This window comes from Triticum aestivum, chromosome 6B, assembly GCF_018294505.1.
Source record: "Triticum aestivum cultivar Chinese Spring chromosome 6B, IWGSC CS RefSeq v2.1, whole genome shotgun sequence".
Classification (NCBI taxonomy): Eukaryota; Viridiplantae; Streptophyta; class Magnoliopsida; order Poales; family Poaceae; genus Triticum; species Triticum aestivum.
Genome location: NC_057810.1, coordinates 45,276,411 through 45,297,942, shown reverse-complemented (window position 1 = coordinate 45,297,942; position 21,532 = coordinate 45,276,411). Strand labels below are relative to the sequence as shown.

The 21,532-nt window shown below is 38.6% G+C and overlaps 2 pseudogenes; both read right to left on the bottom strand.

The window, feature by feature from the left end:
* The window catches only part of LOC123138756 (uncharacterized), a 53,596-nt pseudogene extending 46,397 nt beyond the window's left edge, over positions 1-7,199 (bottom strand).
* Positions 7,200-8,913: 1,714 nt separating this feature from the next.
* LOC123138755 (uncharacterized) lies at positions 8,914-14,028 on the bottom strand (annotated as a pseudogene).
* Positions 14,029-21,532: the final 7,504 nt, after the last annotated feature.

Genomic DNA, 21,532 nt, shown 5'->3' with positions numbered 1-21,532 from the left:
AAAGTTGTTGAGAAGATGTTCTCTAGAGGACATATATTCGAAACATATTTCATAAAAAATATAGTTGAAAGGAATATACATATATATAGACGGTCTATTCTGCTAATATTAGCAGTATAACTATTCTGCACACCACTTCCGCACTGCACGCTGAACGCAAGTGCACTGCATCTTCTTGACGACGAGCACTGCAATAGAGACTAGTGAACTTCCCGTCGGAAAAAACTGTACGCGTTATTTTTTCGGTACTGTTTTTGCTCTAATTTTTTAACGTTTGTCGGAATGAGGCGTGTAATATACCGATGAAAAGCTATGGATTAGGCGCAACTTCGAGATGTTGAACACTTTTCGAGATTCCACACGGTTTAAGAGCAGTTTTCAAAATGGTGCGGCGGATGACGAGTGGCAGCGAGCATTTTTTCGCGTTTGTTTCTAAACCGCTTGTTGGAATGAAGCAAATGATACGCCGTTGGATAGATATCGTCGAGACGCATCTTTTTCATATATAAATCTTTCTCTGATTCGTTACGGTTGAAGAGTAGTTTCAAATTTACTAAATCACGGAACTCTGTTTTTCAAATTTTTTGAAATTTTCGGTACTGTTTTCGCTCCAGTTTTCTAATCGTTTGTCGAAACGAGACGTATGATACGCTGTTGGAAAGCTATGGACAAGGCGCAACTGTCGTATGTTGAAATGTTTTTGAGATTCCTTACAGTTTTTAATTAATTTTGAAAATCGTGCGGCTGACGTCGAGAGGCAGCGGCTGTTTTTTCGCGAAATTTTTCCGAACGGCTGGTAATGAAGCCTTGACCTCTTGGACAAGGAGGAAGATGATGAAAGATGTATTGACATTCTGGTGCATGAGGATTGAGGAGGATGTCGAGGATGTAATCCTTGACCTGGTGGTTCAAGAGGAGGATGCCGAGCATTGAAGTCATGACCTTGTAGGCCAGGCGGAGGATACAGACAATATGAGCCTTGCTCTGCTAGTACCAGAGGAGGACGCCGAAAATATAGGCCATCATTTACTGGTGCATGAAGACGATGAAGATGGTATGATTGTAGATATGACAAAAGAGAAGGATGACATCCATGATTAGCAAGTACCAGAGGAGGACATCACGAGAATAAGACTTCCATCCATGTGGACTAATAGATAATACAAGCTTACCACATATCACTTCTTGTGATTCCACACGAGTGCCCCCGATTTCTTGTACTTTCACAATATTTACCTCTCCATTGCTTGTGTTTACTCGTGACTTTTGGTCCCGTACAACAAAACCGATTAATGAATCTTGGTTTCTATCGAATGTTGAGGCACCTTCTAGAAACCATATTTTGCAAGGACTGTTATTATGACCTTGTGTCGAGGACATACATAAATATATAAACCATCTTTTGTAGTTGCTAAACCAATTCTTTTGTTCACTTTTAAAATCTTTGCAACCTGCATCAGTGTTATAAATAGCTTAAACATTATATTCTAAATGTCCATACCTTCTAAAGACTATAACTAAAAAATCAAGTGTCAATCTTACCTGTTTCATTCCCTCTAAGCCATTTCTCGAAGACTGAACATTCAACAACAGGAAAATCACCTAATACGATATTGGTTGCAAGTAAAAATTAGTTCATACTTATTTTTGTGATGTTTTAGTAATTATTAAAACTTATGATGAAAGCAAACTGACGCTACAAAAGACATAGTTATCTAGGTATATCAAATACATTTCAAAATCATTTCAGCACAAAAGTAAATTAGTCCTAAAAGAGGAGATGTCAAATCATAAGAACAAGGATGGATGTTCTATAATGTAAGAAAGTGATCTTACCATTATTGAACAATTTTGAGAGTGACGAAGATCCTTAAGGAGATTTTTAAAATCCTGCCATTTCACTCTTCCTTTGATCTCCATGGTTTTCAGACAGACAATATCTTGATTTTTTCCCCACTGCAAAGAGTACACATGGAATTCCTATAATCAGAAACAACATGATTCGAACGTCCACCATTCAAAACAACTAAATATTTGGTATATTATGTACATCACATTATCATTAAATCTGGTTAACCCAAGATATGCATATGTTGTCATATAAACACAAATTATATTAATTCTAACTTGAGAAAAGCAATCAATTATGCTTCAGACCTTCAGTAAGATAGTGATAAAAATGTGATCTTGTATGTAGGCAAAGATATTGTTAGGTGGGTAAAGGTCTTACCAAATGAGGTCTTGCGTGTAGGTCTGAGTCATGTGGTGTAGAGGTACTTCATCTGAGAGTGCGGAATTCTACTCTACTGATGAAGTTCCTAACAAAAAGAACATCCCTTGGACGAACTCCATCTTGCAAGCTCATTACTCTAACATGTATGCCCCACAACACTTTGGTTGGCATTCCTACTTTTGGTTGATAGAATGTATGTCTCCATAGAACCAATTTTAGTCTTTGGCGAAATGTTATTTTGGAAGATGTGACACTTTTTGGATTTGGTAGCACACATGGTCTGATCATCCTATGCAATCTAAATCCACCCAATTGCATTATTTTACTATTGACGAGGAGAAGACCATTCAGAAGGCCTTAACCTATGAATCTATATATGATATTTTTTGTCCCTATCATCCATGGCATACGCCCAATGCAATAACCTCGTCATTATTCTTGATAAATTAAGCTATTTTGATTATGATGGCTCCTAGAAATTCACTATGGGCAAGGTTCTTTTTTACCAGTATTTTTTTACAACACTATAACCAATCATGCTCCTTCTCCCACCCCTACGTCACGGATATCGAAGCCATATTGTGAACATAAACATAGGCTATTTTCTAGCTTTTACTTGACACGATCTATAACAGAGATATTCTAAGGAAGGACTGCAACACGCTTACTTTTGTATGTGACTTTAGCCAAACATTTTGGTGGATGTTGAAACAAGAGTGGAATTTAGGCATGCAAGTTGTGTCTATGTTAGAAGAAATTAAAACCAGGAACAAAAAGAAAGGCTTCTTTTGGATGGTTTCTTGTATGCTAGAGCTAATGGAATCACAATAGCATGATCATATTTGATGGTAACACACCTACCATTCATGAATGTTTTAGCATATTCAAATAATACTTTTCTAATGATACATATAGAGCAAAACCTAGACTCAAAGAGGGAATGCAAGAGTGCTTACATACTTTATAAGGTAGCTCTGGCTACCCTCCCTCCATTGTACATTTTCCACCAGAATAATTTCTAGAAGCGTAGTAGCATCTTTCCACTATTTCCCTCTCAAAAATGATACAAGGAATATTTGAGCAGGAAAAAGAAAATAGACTTGAACAAAAGTCTGTTGCGGTGGAGGTACTGGCAGGAGATGAAGGAGACAGATTGGGAAGCTTGCAAGCCTCACCTCGTGGAAGGGGTCCATGGTGAGTGTGTTGGAGGCGTCCTAGCGTAGTTCCACATTAGGGCGCCATCATCTCGCTCAGACCAGTCCCAGTGGTTATGCCCTAACAAGGAGGATTTTATAGGTCACTATCGCGTGTGTGGCATGGGCCTCTTGCCACCGAGGTTAAGGTTCATAGAACCAATGACGAGGTGGACTTGTGCAGTTCATTCATGGTTTTTATATTTCATGATCTGTTTTTGATCTGTTATTGATGATTTTAGAATTCAATGTAAACTTCACCATTGGCTCTTAATCCATCCTACATGTGCTTGAGTAAGCACGATGTAGTGTGTTTTATTCACCAGATCTAATAGTTGATTTGGTTGTATCTTACAGTGTTTGTTTTGTTGCTAGAGGATATTGAAAAGAGGGAGGGTTCTCTACAGAATGATGAGGCATTCTTTCATAGGCGGGCTCAATGGTGTTCGATTTACGAGGTATGAATTCTCTCTTAAGAAACAAAGAAAGAAAGCCATTCAGATGAAACATGCTCCCAGGATTAGTAAATTCATTGTGGATTAATTGGTAGAACATATCATTGTAAGTGGCACAACATACGAGTGGATGCTTATAATTCAACCATTTTCCAAATGGCTCTATCCATTTCTTTGTTGTGCATATTGCTTCTTCAGTTTCATTTGGCGTGCTTGAAATTTAGTAATACTCTCTTTTTTTGCTCTTATTTCTTTGTTGTCTTTTGAGACTGAATATTTTTCACTCATACCCAAGATACAAATAGAAGGAAGCCACATCAATTTAGAAGAAACTATTGTGGCTAATAGTTCAATGGGATTTTTTTTTGCTCAGTGCTCCATGATATTTAAGCTAGTGTTTTAACAAATTGAAAGATGTTCAAAACATTATATTTCAGTGGTGCTTTTCAATGAAGGTGAGTCATGCGGTGCCCGAGATCATCGCCTTGGGAATGGCCATCATATATATTGTGATAGGGTGGACACCATGCTCACTATCAGTGAGGGTGGCAAGAAAGAGAATAAGTGACATGGTAAGGGCGCCATATTGAAATAGAGGATGTAGCATCGTGGGAGTCTTGAGCCATGCTCATTAGGCTAGGGACAGATTTTTTTTCTCCCGTTGCAATGCACAAGAATGTATGCTAGTACAATTGAATCACATAAGCTTGGGGAATCATGTAGTATATTGTCTAACTAAGGGTTAGGACTCAAGTAATATAATTTAGCGTGTAAAAAGATTGTAATGATAGATACTTATCACCCATCTGAGGGGAGTGTTTTTTTTGAGAAGTTGAGGGGTAGTGTTGGGTTGAGTCTATGTGTTGGGTGTGTGTACGGGTTTGGACGAAATTAAAGACCCACACGTATGTATATCCACTCATACTTGTAGGCTATAGCTAGATATCAAGAGAGTGTTCCACATGATCCCACAAGAGACAACAACATTTTAGTGTGAATAATGTGATCTGAGTTACACCGTTATCCATGATGTTCGAATTAATGTGGTTGTAAATCATATATATATATATATATATATATATATATATGCTAGTTTTACTATATTGTGGCACAAAACTGCACCTGATCACAAAATCATTATTCTGCACTCCGACCATATTGTGCTCCCAATCAACCAGAAAACATGCGCCCATCCTCGTGATCCTCTACACATTTGGTCGTAATAGTCTATTTGGCATGTAGTAAAAGTGTTAACTTGATTACTATATATGCATGGTCATATATTGATAATGATAGCCCGTGTGACATGTAGTAAAAAGTGTTAACTTCATTACTCAGATGCATGTTCAGAAATTGGTAGTAATGTCTCATGTAACATATAGTAAAACTGATTGATTTCTTTGCTTCAAAATCCTATGTGAACTATCGGTCATAAAGTCATATTTAACATGTAGTAAAAAAATAATCTTTTTACTACATATGCAGGTGGTACTCAGTGCTCGTATGTGCCGACAGCCTAACAAACCCATGGACTAATTTTTTTATTCATTCTGTATTATGCCTATTGTTCTGATTCATTTACTACTTAATCTGGCATTAAACTAGATGGTAATACACTTTGCATTTTGTACTAAATGTGGTAGCCACTTTTACAACTTAATTATGGGTTTATGTTTGATTGTAATACACTTAGTTTCTAGCTGTAAAACTGATGAATATTTTTACCACAAGTTACTACAGGAGGGAGGTTTGCATTCTGGGTGGATCTGGTTGGCTGCTTTGTTACCGTGGGATGGTCGGAGGGTAGAATAAATTATTAGCCCTATAGTTTAGCGATGTACCTAATACCTAAAACCATCTCAAGTAATTCAAAGCAACTTGGAAAATGGGATATCTAAGGAAAATGTGGCCTAGCAAAAAAAATCCCTATTTAGACATAGCATTGGTTGTTTTTGCACCGAAGAATTATGAGTAAACATTGATTACGTCCATTATATGATGTATCAAATGTTGCATAGGAACTAATTGTTCTAACAATCATCATCATTTTAATAATGGGCCATAACAAGAGAAGAGTGGAACTAGAAGCCATGAAGTAATAAATTCAAAAGGTTAATTTGGTTGACACAAACTTAATGTTCACTTTGGATCAGATATTATTTTATCTATCAATATTGAAATTTGTCCTAACTCATCAAAATACACCTACATTAGAGCAAAGCAACAATTTGGTAAGCCAAAACAACAATCAATTTTACATGGCTGTCTGTTATCAAAACAAAATCTGCTACTTTTCTAAAGACACGACAATGAAGATATTATACTAAATCAATGATAAGAATGATGTCAAATAATATCACTTGAAAGCATAACCCTGGCCAAGGTTGGAAAAGGCGGTAGGCGTAAGCGAGGTGGATGGCCTTCGCCTAGTGCCTAAGCGGTGCTTAAGCGTCCTAGGCGCAACTTAGGCGATTTTTTTACTATTAGTATGTATATGTGATTATTATATGTGAATTTTAATAATTTAGGGCATATAAGTATGTTAACGACAAGCTACTACGATTGGAATATGGCCCGTTTGGCATATTAGCGCCATATGGCATGATTTCTCGCTTGGGTAGACAATTTCTTACTTGCTCTGCCTAGACTTCTGCTTATGCTCTAGGCGAGGTGTTGGGTCATTGCCTAGCACCTAGGCGTGCCTAAGCACCTCCGCGGCACTGCCTATTCCAACACAGACCATGGGCCTCATGTTCTATGATGAATTGTTTGTGGGAGTGAGAAGTGTGCATTCAGTAGTAACAATAAATGATTGTCCCTTTCAAAAAAGCAACAAAAAATAGCATGTTAAGAGACATAGGGGTGGCCTCCTCCAGATGCTATCACACTATAGTGTGCTAATTACAAATGGTGTTTCAAACTAATGCCATGTATAGCCTAAAATTAAAGGATTTTAACAAGAATAAATGATATATTTCAATAATCAATTACTAAAAAAACATTAATGTGGCCTAACATCAACAACCCATGAGCCAACAACATGGCAAAAATATACAAATTTAGAATCTGGTGCCTCCGGGATCTCCATTGCTAAAGAATAACCTCTCATTGCCAGATATTTAAGTATTCCATGTAGCTGGCTATCTGACAAAGCGACGATCAGTCAACTAAGTTCTAGGAGTTAAGATGGATAACTTGTAACATAATCGAAAACTAAGATCTAGCAAACATCATGATCCAACACATACATCACGGACCTGTGAGCCCAAAGAACTTGCTTGGTGCCTCACTTGCTAGCGGCGTAGCTGATTGCAACATTGTGCCGCTGCAAACAGGGAAAGACCGACGAAGAACAGAGGAAGACCAATGAGGAACGGAAGTAGACGTACCGAACAGGAGGAAGAAGAAGCCGCCTCTTTCGACGCACAGGACCGCGTGGTTGGGTAGAGAATAAAGTAGAGAGTTGGGGACTGTAAGGACTTGGTTGGATAGGGGATTATCTATTTTTCCTATTTGTGCTAGGTCAGAGTGGTGTCCTTGGGCTAATGGGCTGCCAAAAAAAACACAATACAAGCTATACTGTTTTAGCGCAATATAGCATGCTATTCCGCGAATAGCCCCATCATAAGAAAAGATGCCAAACTTCAGTGTGGCCTCTCCTCGTATGCTATAGCGTGCTACTAGTAAAGAAATAGCGCACTAAGAAATGATCATCAAGTCTGAAAGATGGAAATAGTATGTGGTCTTTAGTTCTCTAAAAGCACCAAAAATGCATTGACTATTTTTGTTGGACATGAAAATACTCCCGAAAAGATTGTGACCTATACTAGAGATTTAAGGAGTAAGTTGTGGTTGACATTAGCATTGTGACTATTATTCAGAGAGGCTGATCAGTGCCAAACTACTATAAAACAAGTAACCCACGGAACGAAGGTAATTAGTGTTGGCGCTTTCCAATTACTTATGTATGTTTGTGCTTTTCATTGTACTAGCATAGTGGCCCGCCCGTATGTGTGGGCTAGAATTTTATAAAGTTGTATCATGAACACATATTATTTAATTTGTCTAAGGAAACTTTCATCCAAATGTGATCACATTTTCAAATATGCGCCTTTGGCAAACATAGTTATGTCATAGGCATGTTTGATGCACGGGGATGATCATTATCCCTTGTTAACTTATTATGAAATTACAATGTTGTATTAGGTTACTATTATTCTCATTGTAAAAAATCTGTGTTTTCCATATATTTTTACCTTATTTTTATGTAATATACTAATTAAAAGAACTTGAAATGATAAAAGTTTTTTAATTGTGTTTTGAATTTGTTTATGTGCGGATGATTTTTAGTACATAAAAGTCATGGTAAAATGATGTCAATTATATTCTGAGATATTAGTTATATTTTGCATGGGCATCAATTCACAAGAGACGGTTTTGGTGGCATAAATTGACTCATATACTATTGAAAGTGGACTTAACACACTTGACATTTGTTTCAATTTATTTGGCATTGACCATTTTTGTACTTTTTTCGTCAGTATCGACAATTCTAGAAATAGTTAATGATTTATAGTGAATGAATGAAACATACTAAGAAATCTTTGAGGGAGATTAGTTATGTTTTGTACATGACAATTAGCAATAGCTCAAGTATGAAAGTGAACATCTACTTGACTCGATGTGAAATATTAAACTAACACATAACTCAATCTAGCTAAAACATGTGGACTATCCAGAAAAAGAGATAATAACCTCATCAGTCACCAAATGTGAAGATACATGTAGCAATGAAGGTTGGAACATAGTTGTGCCTGGCAAACATGCATGCTATCATGAGATTAGGAAATTTCATATGCATCATTGTACACATCGGGAATTATGTTCTACAGATATTGGGATTAATTGGTCCGATTGGAAATAGAAAGAAGAACCCATGTCATGGTGTCTTCCTTGTAGTTCTGAATACAACAGTCTAAGGTAAATCATTCAGAATGTTTCTTGGGACAAGGCTGCAATGTCATCAATGACTTTAGTTGGGAGGCGTGCTGCCTGGCCCATTTTTTAATCTAGAGTAATATGTGGAGCTATAGCCAGAGAAGCCTTCTGATCTTTCTAAACTAGGATGATTATTCTCGGACCTTGGGCACGACATTCTATGCCACAAATGACCAGGAGCAAAACTGCTAGGTGGCCTCAAGTGTTGTGAACCTACAATAACATAGTCAGTCTCAAGCCATTCGCTAAACATCCAATGTTGCTGGCTAGGGGAAATACCGTTGTTGTTTCCATGGTCTGTTAAGGGATTGAAATATTCTAGTGCAAAATTGGGAGCACGATGGGTAATGAAGCCTTGACCTCTTGGACAAGGAGGAAGCTGATGAAAGATGTATTGACATTCTGGTGCATGAGGATTGAGGAGGATGTCGAGGATGTAATCCTTGACCTGGTGGTTCAAGAGGAGGATGCTGAGCATGGAAGTCGTGACCTAGTAGGCCAGGCAGAGGATACAGACAATATGAGCCTTGCTCTGCTAGTACCAGAGGAGGACACCGAAAATAGCGGCCATCATTTACTGGTGCATGAAGAGGATGACGATGGTATGATTGTTCATATGAAAAAAGAGAAGGATGACGTCCATGATCAGCAAGTACTAGAGGAAGACATCGCGAGAATAAGACTTCCATGTATGTGGACTAATAGATAATACAAGCTTACCGCATATCACTTCTTGTGATTCCACACAAGTGCCCCCGATTTCTTGTACTTTCACAATACTTACCTCTCCATTGCTTGTGTTTACTCGTGACTTTTGGTCCCGTACAACAAAACCGATTAATGAATCTTGGTTTGTATCGAATGTTGACGCACCTTTCCAGAAACCATATTTTGCAAGGACTGTTATTATGACCTTGTTTCCAGGACATACATAAATATATAAACCATCTTTTGTTGTTGCTAAACCAATTCTTTTGTTCACTTTTAACATCTTTGCAACCTGCATAAGTGTCATAAATAGCTTAAACATAATATTCTAAATGTCCATACCTTCTAAAGACTATAAATGAAAAATTAAGTGTCAATCTTACCTGTTTCATTCCCTCTAAGCCATTTCTCGAAGACTAAACATTCAACAACAGGCAAATCACCTAATATGATATTGTTTGCAAGTAAAAATCAGTTCATACTTATTGTTGTGATGTTTTAGTAATTATTAAAACTTATGATGAAAGCAAACTGACGCTACAAAAGACATAGTTATCTAGGTATATCAAATACAATTTCAAACTCATTTCAGCACAAAAGTAAATTAATCCTAAAAGGGGAGATGTCAAATCATAAGAACAAGGATGAATGTTCTATAATGTACGAAAGTGATCTTACCATTATTGAACAATTTTGAGAGTGATTCCTTAAGGAGATTTTTAAAATCCCCCCATTTCACTCTTCCTTTGATCTCTATGGTTTTCAGACAGACAATATCTTGAATTTTTCCCCACTACAAAGAGTACACATGGAATTCCTATAATCAAAAACAACATGATTCGAACGTCCACCATTCAAAACAACTAAATATTTGGTATATTATGTACATCACATTATCGTTAAATCTGGTCAATCCAAGATATGCATGTGTTGTCATATAAAGACAAATTATATTAATTCTAACTTGAAAAAAGCAATCAGTTATGCTTCAGACCTTCAGTAAGAAAGTGATAAAAATGTGATCTTGTATGTAGGCAAATATATTGTTAGGTGGGTAAAGGTCTTACCAAATGAGGTCTTGCGTGTAGGTCTGAGTCATGTGGTGTAGAGGTACTTCATCTGAGAGTGCAGAATTCTACTCTACTGATGAAGTTCCTAACAAAAAGAACATCCCTTGGATGAACTCCATCTTGCAAGCTCATTACTCTAACATGTATGCCGCACAACACTTTGGTTGGCATTGCTACTTTTGGTGGATAGAATGTATGTCTCCATAGAACCAGTTTTAGTCTTGGGCTAAATGTGATTATGGAAGATGTGACACTGTTTGGTTTTGGTAGCACACATGGTCTGATCATCCTATGCAATCTAAATCAACCCAATTTCATTATTTTACTATTGACGAGGAGAACACCATTCAGAAGGCCTTAACCTATGAATCTATATATGATATGTTTCATCCCTATCATCCATGGCATACGCCCAATGCAATAACCTTGTCATTATTCTTGATAAATTAAGCCATTTTGATGATGATGGATCCTAGAAATTCACTACGGGCAAGGTTCTTTTTTTATAGTAATTTTTTTACAAGACTATAACCAATCATGCTCCTTCTCCCACCCCTATGTCATGGATATCGAAGCCATATTGTGAACATAAACATAGGCTCTTTTCTGGATTTTACTTGACACGATCTATAACAGAGATATTCTAAGGAAGGACTGTAACACGCTTACTTTTGTATGTGACTTTAGCCAAAACTTTTGGTGGATGTTGAAACAAGAGTGGAATTCAGGCATGCAAGTTGTGTCTATGTTAGAAGAAAGTAAAACCAGGAACAGAAAGAAAGGCTTCTTTGGGACGGTTTCTTGTATGCTAGAGCTAATGGAATCACAATAGCATAATCATATTTGATGGTAACACACCTACCATTCATGAATGTTTTAGAATATTCAAATAATACTTTGCTAATGATACATATAGAGCAAAACCTAGACTCAAAGAGGGAATGCAAGAGTGCTTACATACTTTATAAGGTAGCTCTGGCTACCCTCCCTCCATTTTACATTTTCCACCAGAATAATTTCTAGAAGTGTAGTAGCATCTTTCCACTATTTCCCTCTCAAAAATGATACAAGGAATATTTGAGCAAGAAAAGGAAAATAGACTTGAACTAAAGTCCACATATACACATGGAAATGTACATTATTTGATCACCTTCACAAAAAATCTTTAATACATGTGCAAACTCATGTTACATAGAAAAAGAACAAAATCATATGTAGTGGAGATGTTGGAACAAGGAATTGTTTCAATCCCGAAATAATTACCATGTTAGTACCCTCTATAATTCATACAATAGATGAAATACACGTTTTGTTGGAGTTTGACATGTTTGGACCTCAATGGCCTCTCGCTATCAGTCTTTTTGGACAGTATGCCCCAGTAATTAGTACCAATAGAAAATGTATGTGCTTTCCATGTACAATTATGAAAAGTGGTGCCGAAAGAACCAAGATCATCTCACGTCCTACACTTTAACTTGAAGGCTTCAACACCTATTATGTAAGAAAATGGAGATATGACTGGATTGAGTCGTAAAACAGTTACATAACTTAGAAACACGGTGCAAACTTCTAACAATCAACAACCTAGTAAGGATAGATGTTGGGTTGAGTGCATGTGTGGGGTGTGTGTATGGGTTTGGCCCAAGGACCCACCCTTGTGTATATCTACTCATACATGTAGTTTATATCTAGAGAGCAAGAGAGTGTAACAGATTCCCCCCCCCCCCAAGAAACAATATGGTATGGTTCCTGTAAAAAAGACATGGTATGACACCTAGGTTACAACTAAAGCCATTGCTAGCAGTGAGAGGAAAGCTGGTGCTTGTAGTCGTAGTTGTGGGTGAAGAGAGGTTCTGGTGCTAGTGGAGCTTCTGGAGTGAGGGTGAAATTTCATGGGAGAAGCTGCATCAGAGGCGTAGTCTTTAGCAGAGAGGAACTAGCCCGGAGCAGGGGGCAACCTCCGGTGGCGGTGGACTAGAGCAGAGAGAAGAGGTGCTTGTGGCCAGGAGCGCGGGGCGGCGCAGAAAATCGGCATTGAAGCTTTTTGCGTGCCACCAGGAACCGGGGCCCCTCCTCGTGGCTCATGCAGGAATTGTAGGTCGTCGCTGCTGGCGGTAGTAGCAAGAGTCGGATATGTGGCTGGCTGGGTGCTCGAAATTAATAGCTGATCCGAGACGACGGTCGGTAGTGCGTGCAAGTAAAAGGACATGCAGGTCTGCGATGTTGGTTTGTGGTGGTGAAAGGACAAATGGGCGAGCTATGCACAGATAGTATCAACTGGATGTAGTGGTTGTTGTAGCGAGTACTACAGCAAAGAAGTAGAGAAGAGCTGTGTTGCACGAATCTGTTCTTGGGCTGCTAATGCTGCTGTCTTATAGTGGAGTGAAGGAGAAGTTTTTTTGCTGGTTGCTGAAAGAAGGCAAATGAGAACTTCTTGTAGGAGGGGTGACTAGTGTTTGAGTTAGGGAAGAGCGTGATGGATTTAGAGGATTGGTGTGCTAGTTGCATTGAACCTGGTTGTTAATTGTTCTTGCTCAAGTAAGCTAAATAGAATGTCTGGTAGGGAAGAAGAGAGGAGGCGTAGTTCCATGCTCTTGGTGCTTTCTAGTGAGACTGGACAATGGGGGAAATTCAAAAATTGAGAAGCTAATTCAAAAACCCTAAGAAAACTCATAGAATCTCCAACCATAGCCCTATAATAGGGTGCAAAAAAGCAGTTGGAGTAAAATTCGAGGCACCACAAAGTGAATTTTAGGGCACCAAATTCATCTGCAACAACAGGCTAAAATTGGTGCCCTAAAATACACCTTGGCTGTCGTATGATGGGTGTCCTATTTTAGGGAAGTTGTTGGAGCAGCGTTTTTGGCACAAAGCGATCTAAAATAACCATTTTATTGCGGTCCTCCATAGTACCCCTTTTGGAGAAAATTTTGCCGGTGCAGCCGAAGTATTGTATATTTGCAGCATATGGCCGCTTGCCGCCGTCGTTGTATGGTAAGGCTTTGTCGGAAGTGTCGTAGAAAGGCTAGCACCTCTACGTGTACTATCGTGAGTGCTACCTGGCCAGGAGGCCGTCGAAGGTGTTGAGGAGGCTCTATGCAGGAGGGATCGAGTGGGGTTTCGCCAGAATCAACGATTCCGTTGCGGTGGAGGTACTGGTAGGAGATGAAGGAGATAGTCTGTGAAGCTTGCAAGCCTCACCTCATGTAAGGGGTCCGCGGTGAGTGTGTCGAAGACGTGCTAGCGTATATTACTTCCATGGTCGTTCCCCATGGCACGGCAACACCCGTACTATTAGTGGGGCATAATCTCGCTCAGATCGCTCCCGGTGGTTGTGCCCTATCAAGAAGGAGGAGGTTATAGGACGCCATCGCGTCTGTTGCACGAGCCTCTTGCCACAGATGTCAAGGTGGATAGAACCAACGACGAGGTGGACTGGCGGTGTTCATTGATGGTTTTTAAATTTCATGATCTGCTTTTGATCTGTCATTGAAGATTTCAAAATTCAATTAAAGGTCATGGTTGGCTCTTGATCCATCCTACATGTGCTTGAGTAAACATGATGCAGTGTGTTTCATTCTCCAGATCTAATAGTTGATTAGGTTGCGTATCATAATGCTTGTTCTGTCACTCGAGGATTTTGAAAAGAGGGAGGGGTCCCTAAAGAATGATGAGCCAGTCTTTCGCAGGTGGGGCCAATGGTGTTTGATTTATGAGTTATGAATTCTCTCTTCAGAAACAAAGAAACAAAGCCATTGAGATGATACATGCTCCCAGCATTAGTGATTTCCTTCTGGACCGATTGGTAGAACAGATCATTATAAGTGGCACAACATACAAGTTGATGCTTATAATTCAAAAAAGATCTAAATGGCTCTATCCCTTTGGGCATATTGCTTCTTCAGTCTCATTTGAGTATATAAGGCGTGCATGCGATTTTTATAATACTCTCTTTTTTGCTCTCATTTATTTGTTGTCTTTTGAGACTGAATATTTTTCACTCATACCCAAGACACAAATAGAAGGAAGGCACATCAATTTAGAAGCAATTATTGTGGCTAATAGTTCAATGGGAATTTTTTTTGCTTAGTGCTCCATGATATTTAAGCTATTATTTTAACAAATTGAAAGATGTTCCCAACATTCACTTTCACTTTTGCGGTTCAATGAAGGTGAGCCATGCGGTGGCCGAGATCATCGCCTTGGGATTGACCATTAGACATACTATGCTAGGGTGGACACCATGCTCACTATCAGTGAGGGTGGAAAGAAGGATAAGCAGTGACACGGGTAGGGCGCCATATTGAAATAGGGGATATAGACCCGTGGGAGTCTTCAACCATGCTTACTCGGCTAGGGGAAGAGTTTTCTCTCTCGTTGCAACACACATGAATGTTTGCTAGTAGAATTAAATCACATAAGCTTGGGGAATTATTTAGTAGATAGTCTGACTAAGGGTTAGGACTCAATATAATTTAGCTTGTAATATGATGGCAATGATAGATACTTATCACCCATATGAGGGGGATGTTTTTTTAGAAGTTGAGTGGGAGTGTTGGGTTGAGTCAATCTGTGGGGTGTGTGTATGGGTTTGGTTGAAATTATAGCCCCTCGCTTATGTATATCCACTCATACTTGTAGGTTGTTGTTGGAGATCAAGAGAATGTTCCATATGTACCCCCAAGAGACAATAACATTTTAGTGTGAATAATGTCTTTTGAGTTACACCATCATCCATGATATTAGAATTAATGTGGTTGTAAATCATACATGTAAACAATTTACCTATATATTAGCTAGTTTTACTATATGGTGGCGCTAAACTGCACTTGAGCGCAAAATCCTTAATCTGCAATCCGGCCGTATGGTGCACCCAATCAACCAGAAAACATGCTGGCTGTATGGTGCACCCAGTCATCCAGAAAACATGCGCCCATCCTTGTGCTCCTATATACATTTGGTTGTAATAGCCTATGCGGCATTTAGTAAAAAGTGTTAACTGTATTACTATAGATGCATAATCATATATTGATATTAATAGCCCGTGTGATATGTACTAAAAAGTGTTAACTTCATTACTCTTATGCATGATCATATATTGATAGTAATGTGAAATTTAACATATAGTAAAACTTATTGATTTCTTCACTGTGAAAGCGCGTGCAAACTTTCGGTCATAAAGACCTATGTACGTGATATTCAGTGCTCTGGCGTACGTGCAGACAACCTAACAAACCCATGGACTAATTTTTTTATTCATTCCGTAATATGCTTGTTGTTATGTAGTAAAAAAGTACTAGATACATTTACTACTTAATCTGGCATTAAACTTGATGATAAAACGCTTTGCATTTTATAGTAAATGTGGTAAACACTTTTACAACTTAATTTCTGGGTTTAGGTTTGATCGTAATACACTTGGTTTCCAGTAGTAAAACTGATGGATCTTTTTACCTCCAGTTACTACAGGAGGGAGGTTTGCATGCGGGGTGGATCTGGTTGGCTACTTCGTTACCGTGGGATGGCCGGATGATAGAATAAATTATTTGAAATATGAAAAATGAGATGACAGTGCATTAGAAATATAATGCGTTGTTTTACATTCATGCAAATCATGTTACCTTATGTATATAATCCTCCTGCAACATTTTATTTTGCAGATAAATGTATAGGCCCTCGTTACCTATATAAGTTCCCCAAGAAGCATCTACGAGTTGATGTTGTGGTCCAGCCTACATATTTTCTGATATTTTATTTTACTACCGGAGATACAAGCTAAAGGTGGAGAAGAATTTGTGCACGGGCCTCATGTTCTACGATGAATTATTCGTAGGAGTGAGTAGAGTGCATTCAGCAGTAACAATAAATGATTGTGCCTTTCAAAAAAGCAACAAAAATATATCATGTTAAGAGAAATAGGGGTGGACTCCTCCGGATGCTATGCACGCTATAGCATGCTATTTACAAATGGTGTTTCAAAGTAATGCCATGTATAACCTAAAACTAAAGGATTTTAACAAGAATAAATGATATAATTCAATAATAAAGTGCTAAAAAGCTTTAATGTGGCTTAACATCAACAACCCATGAGGAAACAACATAGCAAAAATATACAAATTTAGAATCAGGTGCCGCAGGGATCTCCATTGCTGAAGAATAAACTCTCATTGTCGGATACAGAAGTTCTCCTTGTATCTAGCTATTTAATAAAGCAACGATCAATCAATTGAGTACTAGGTGTTAAGAAGGATAACTTGTAACATAATCGGAAACTAAGATCTAGCAAACATCATGATCCAACACATACATCATGGACTTGCGAGCCCAAAGGACTTTCCTAGTGCCTCACTTGTCAGCGGTGCAGCTGGCTGCGATATCTGCTACCGCAAACGGGGGAACGGTGAAGAACAGAGGAAGACCAGCAAGGATCGGAAGAAGACGGGCCGAATAGGAGGAAGAAGAAGCCGCCGCCGCCGGCGCACAGGACCGCGTGGTTGGATGGAGAATAAAGTAGAGATTCTGGGACTAGAAATGCTTGGTCGGATGGGGGTCAGGCTATTTTTCCTAGTTGGGCTAGGTCAGACTTGTGTCCTTGGGCTAATGGGCTGCCAAAAAACACACTACAAGCTATACCATTTTAGCCCAATATGGCGTGCTATTCCGTGAATAACCCCATCATAAGAAAAAAATGCCAAAGTGTAGTGTGGCCTGTCCTCGTATGCTATAGCGCACTAGTAGTAAAGAAATTGCTCACTATTTTTTCATTGAAAAAAGACATGATCGTCAGGTTTGAAAGATGGAAACAATATGTGGTATTTAGTTCTCTAAAATCACCAAAAATGCATTGACTATTTATTTTGGACATGAAAATACTAGAGAAAAGATTACAACCTATACTTGAGATTTAAGGAGTAAGTTGTGGTTGGCATTAGCATTGTGACTATTATTTAGAGAGAGGGATCAGTGCCAAACTACTATAAAACAAGGAACCCAAGGATCGAAGGTAATTAGTGTTGTCGCTTAGCATAGTGGCCCGTCCGATGGGCGCGCTAGAATTCTATAAAGTTTTATCATGAACACATATTATTTGATTTGTCTAAGGAAACTTGCATCCAAATGTGATCACATTCTCACATATGCGCCTTTGGCGAACATAGTTTTCTTAGGCATGTTTGATGCATGGGGATCATCATTATCCATTGTTAACTTATTATGAAATTACAATGTCGTATTAGGTTACTATTATTCTCATTGTAAAAAATGTGTGTTGTCCATATATTTTTACCTTATTTTCGTGTTATATACTAACTAAACAAAGATGAAATGGTACAACTTTTTTTAATTGTGTTTTGAATCTTTTATGTGTATATGATTTTTAATACATAAATTCTTGGTAAAACGATGTCAATATTCTGAGATATTAGTTACATTTTGCATGGGCATCGATTCTCAAGAGACGGTTTTGATAGGATAAATTCACTCATGCTATTGAAAGTTCACTTGACACACTTGAAATTTTCTTCAATTAATCTGGCATTCTCCATTTTCATGAACTTTTCTTATCAGTAATGACAATTCTTGAAATAGTTAATGATTTATAGTGAATGAATGAACCTCCCCCTCCCCTCCCGCACCGGCCCTCCTCCCCTACCCTCCCCCCCGCACCGGCCATCCTCCCCTACCTGTCGCCCCCCCGTGTCGGCCCTCCTCCACCGAGAGGTATACTCCTCCCTCCTTCCTCCTCCTCCCTCCCTTCCTAGTTATAGTTATTAGAGAGTAGTTAATTTTTAGGTGTTTTAGTTGAATTTCTTGGTGTTTTAGTTAAATAATGTAGGTGCTTTAGTTGAATTTTTAGGTGTTTTAGTTAAATTTGTAGGTGTTTTAGTTAAAAAGGTAGGTTCTTAGAATAATGTAGGTGTTCTTAGAATAATGTTGAATTTGTTTTAGGTGGTTTAGTTGTTTTAGGTGGTTTAGTTGCTTTAGGTGTAGTTAATAGAATTTTCGGTGGTTTAGTTGTTTTAGGTGTGGTTAACAGAATTTTAGGTGTTTTAGTTGTTTTAGGTGTAGTTAACATAATTCTAGGTATTTTTTTAGTTAAAGCAATTGTTGTTACTTTTTTAGTTAAAGCAATTTTTCCTGTTTTATGCAAATTTGAAGACGACATGTCATATTTTGAACATGTCACATTTTGGACAATGTCATATTTTTCTGAGTGGCCTATGTTTTGCCAGAAATGTTGATTTGTTTACGTTCTGGCAAATTTTAGGCGCTCGATTGGTCCTGTTTTTAGCAAAGGTCATGTCAAATTTTCCTAAGTGTTTATTAATTTTGTTTTCATAAATAAGCATTTTGTTCTCGACGTCGACGATGCCTATCCCGCATCCTCGTCGTCGACTCGGCGGAGGACTCCTGCTTGAGCCGAGGGGCCATGTTCGGGACTGGGCTCCGCCGGGCTGGTACTGGGTTGTGCTACCTTCTGGTGAGCGCAGCTTAGTGAGGAGCCAGCACGTCGTCGACCCGGAGCTTCTTTGGTGGCGGTCACGTGGGCTTGCATCGGTGGAGAGGCTTCAGTCCCCCGCGCAGGTGGTTCAACACCGTGTCACGGAGGAGAACGCGCACGTCCAGCGCTACTTGATTGAGTTGGCGAACGGCCGGTTCTCCAATACCTGGCAGATTATTTGGGGATCTCACCGGAGCTATGATCCGGTGATGGTTCATTCTCTTTGGGTGTCCACCGCGGCCCACTAAACCTAGATGAGCTATTATTCGAGATGTATTAGTCTTATTATATGATGATCTTTGCTACAAACTACTATATATGTATTCGATGATGGATTATTAATTACCTATTGGTTATTTGCTTATTGAATGCAAAAAATGAGCGCGGTTTGTGCTACAAACAACTACATATGTATTTATGATGGATTATTAATTACCTATTAGGAAATGTCTGACGACGAAAGGGAATTCGCTATGTGTGATTACTACAAAGATAAGCGCGGTATGTGCGAGAGGCCTCACCTGGTAGAAGGTCGGCGCTTCAGCATCAAGCTCCAAGAGACCTTCGATGTTGATATGGTACGCAACGATTACAAGTTTTTTATATTATTTTTGCATGACTTCTCTGCTTCTTTAACGTGTAATTTCCGTCTTTTACAATTCGACTAGCTTATCCCATGCCATGCAAGACGCTATGTCTTGGAGAAGATGAGTTTTGAAGATCATGAAAGCACGGAGACAAAGATAATTCAACTAAGGACCCATCATCGTTATGATTTTGCTGTAAAACTATACAATTCTGTGAACTCATCCAATTTTGGTTACCCGAATTGGGAAGCCCTTTCCAAGGCGTATGATTTTCATGAGTGTATGCTTCTCACCTTCGATCTTGGTGATCCTGACATCGACAAAAATGATATGATCATTTGGGTCCTTGTTGACATGCTTCCAGTTCTACCGCTGTGTGAGTTTCTTAAACATATTTACTAAGTAATTTATATTGTTAATTTCAAAATATTTGACAGCTTATTTCCATTGACAGCTTATTTTCATTCTTCAGCAAATGTACGGAAGATGGTAGACAGAACCTATTACTACAATGATGAAGCACAATTAACTTAAAAGGAGAAAGATGGTCTTATCACTTTTTTTACTGATCTTGAGAATTACAATAGCTATTATCGAATTCCTCAAAATTATGGTCCATATGTGCCACTAGTGCACGCGGTGTGCTACGGTAACATCAATGGAGATATCATGGTAAGATTTTCTACTATTATGAAATCCGTGCATCTTTGAACATTGCTAACTACATTGCTAACTATAAAGTTATTACTATGTTTTTGAATAGAAAATCCCGATGGATTGTTTGCCTCATCTGATGTTGCCAAGAGGTCGCGTTGAAGTTATGAGCTTACGGCCACCACGGCTAGGTCAGCCACAGTATCCACATCACTCCTGTCCAACCGGATTTCTAAAAGCGAGGAAGCAATGATAATAAATGATTGGAAAAAATGTTTCAACCATCGTAGAGAGCTACTTGGAAGCAACATTGTGCATAGGACAAGACTTGGACACAGGATGATCTCCGTTCTTCATTATGGAGAGTTCAGTTTCCTTAATGAAGAGTCAATGCCTATCTTCTTTTATGATATTTTACCTAAGAGAGGGTAGAGTAGGTCCTATGAGAGGAGTAGGTCCTAGGTAGAATGTGTTATTATGTGGTATAATGTGTTAGAGTTGATGAGGAGGATGAGGAGTTGTGATTATGACTAGTGACCAACTTTTTATATATATGATGTCTCATTGACGGACATTGTTTGGTGGTGATGACTACTGGTAATGAATATGCTATTTAAACAGACTAGTTCATGATGAGTTGTTATTGTATAAAAGATATATCTGTTTAAACATGTACAACGCCAAAATATTAAAAAGAAAACATAAATGTTAGCAGTAGCGCTGGCCTATAAACACGCTACTGCTAGAAAATAGTTGTAGCATCGAAGCAGTAGCGCTGGTACCCGCGCTACTGGTAGCACAAAAACAAGCGCTACTTGTAAGCTTTTCTCTAGTAGTGTACTGAGAATTCTTTCAAGAAGATTAGTTATGTTTTGTACATGACAATTAGCAAGATCTCAACTATGGAAGTGAATATCTACTTGAATCGATGTGAAATATTAAAGTAACACATAACTAAATCTGGCTAAAACATCAATAGGGGTTTCTTTTCTAATGTCCAATCTTAATTGGCCTTTAGATAAATATGTCCATGTTGGTGGTTCGCTCTATGATTCTCTAGGGGGCAGGGACCAAACATGGGAAAGCTTGATAGTTTCTTTGTACTCGATCACATTCTTTGATGGTTTCATACTC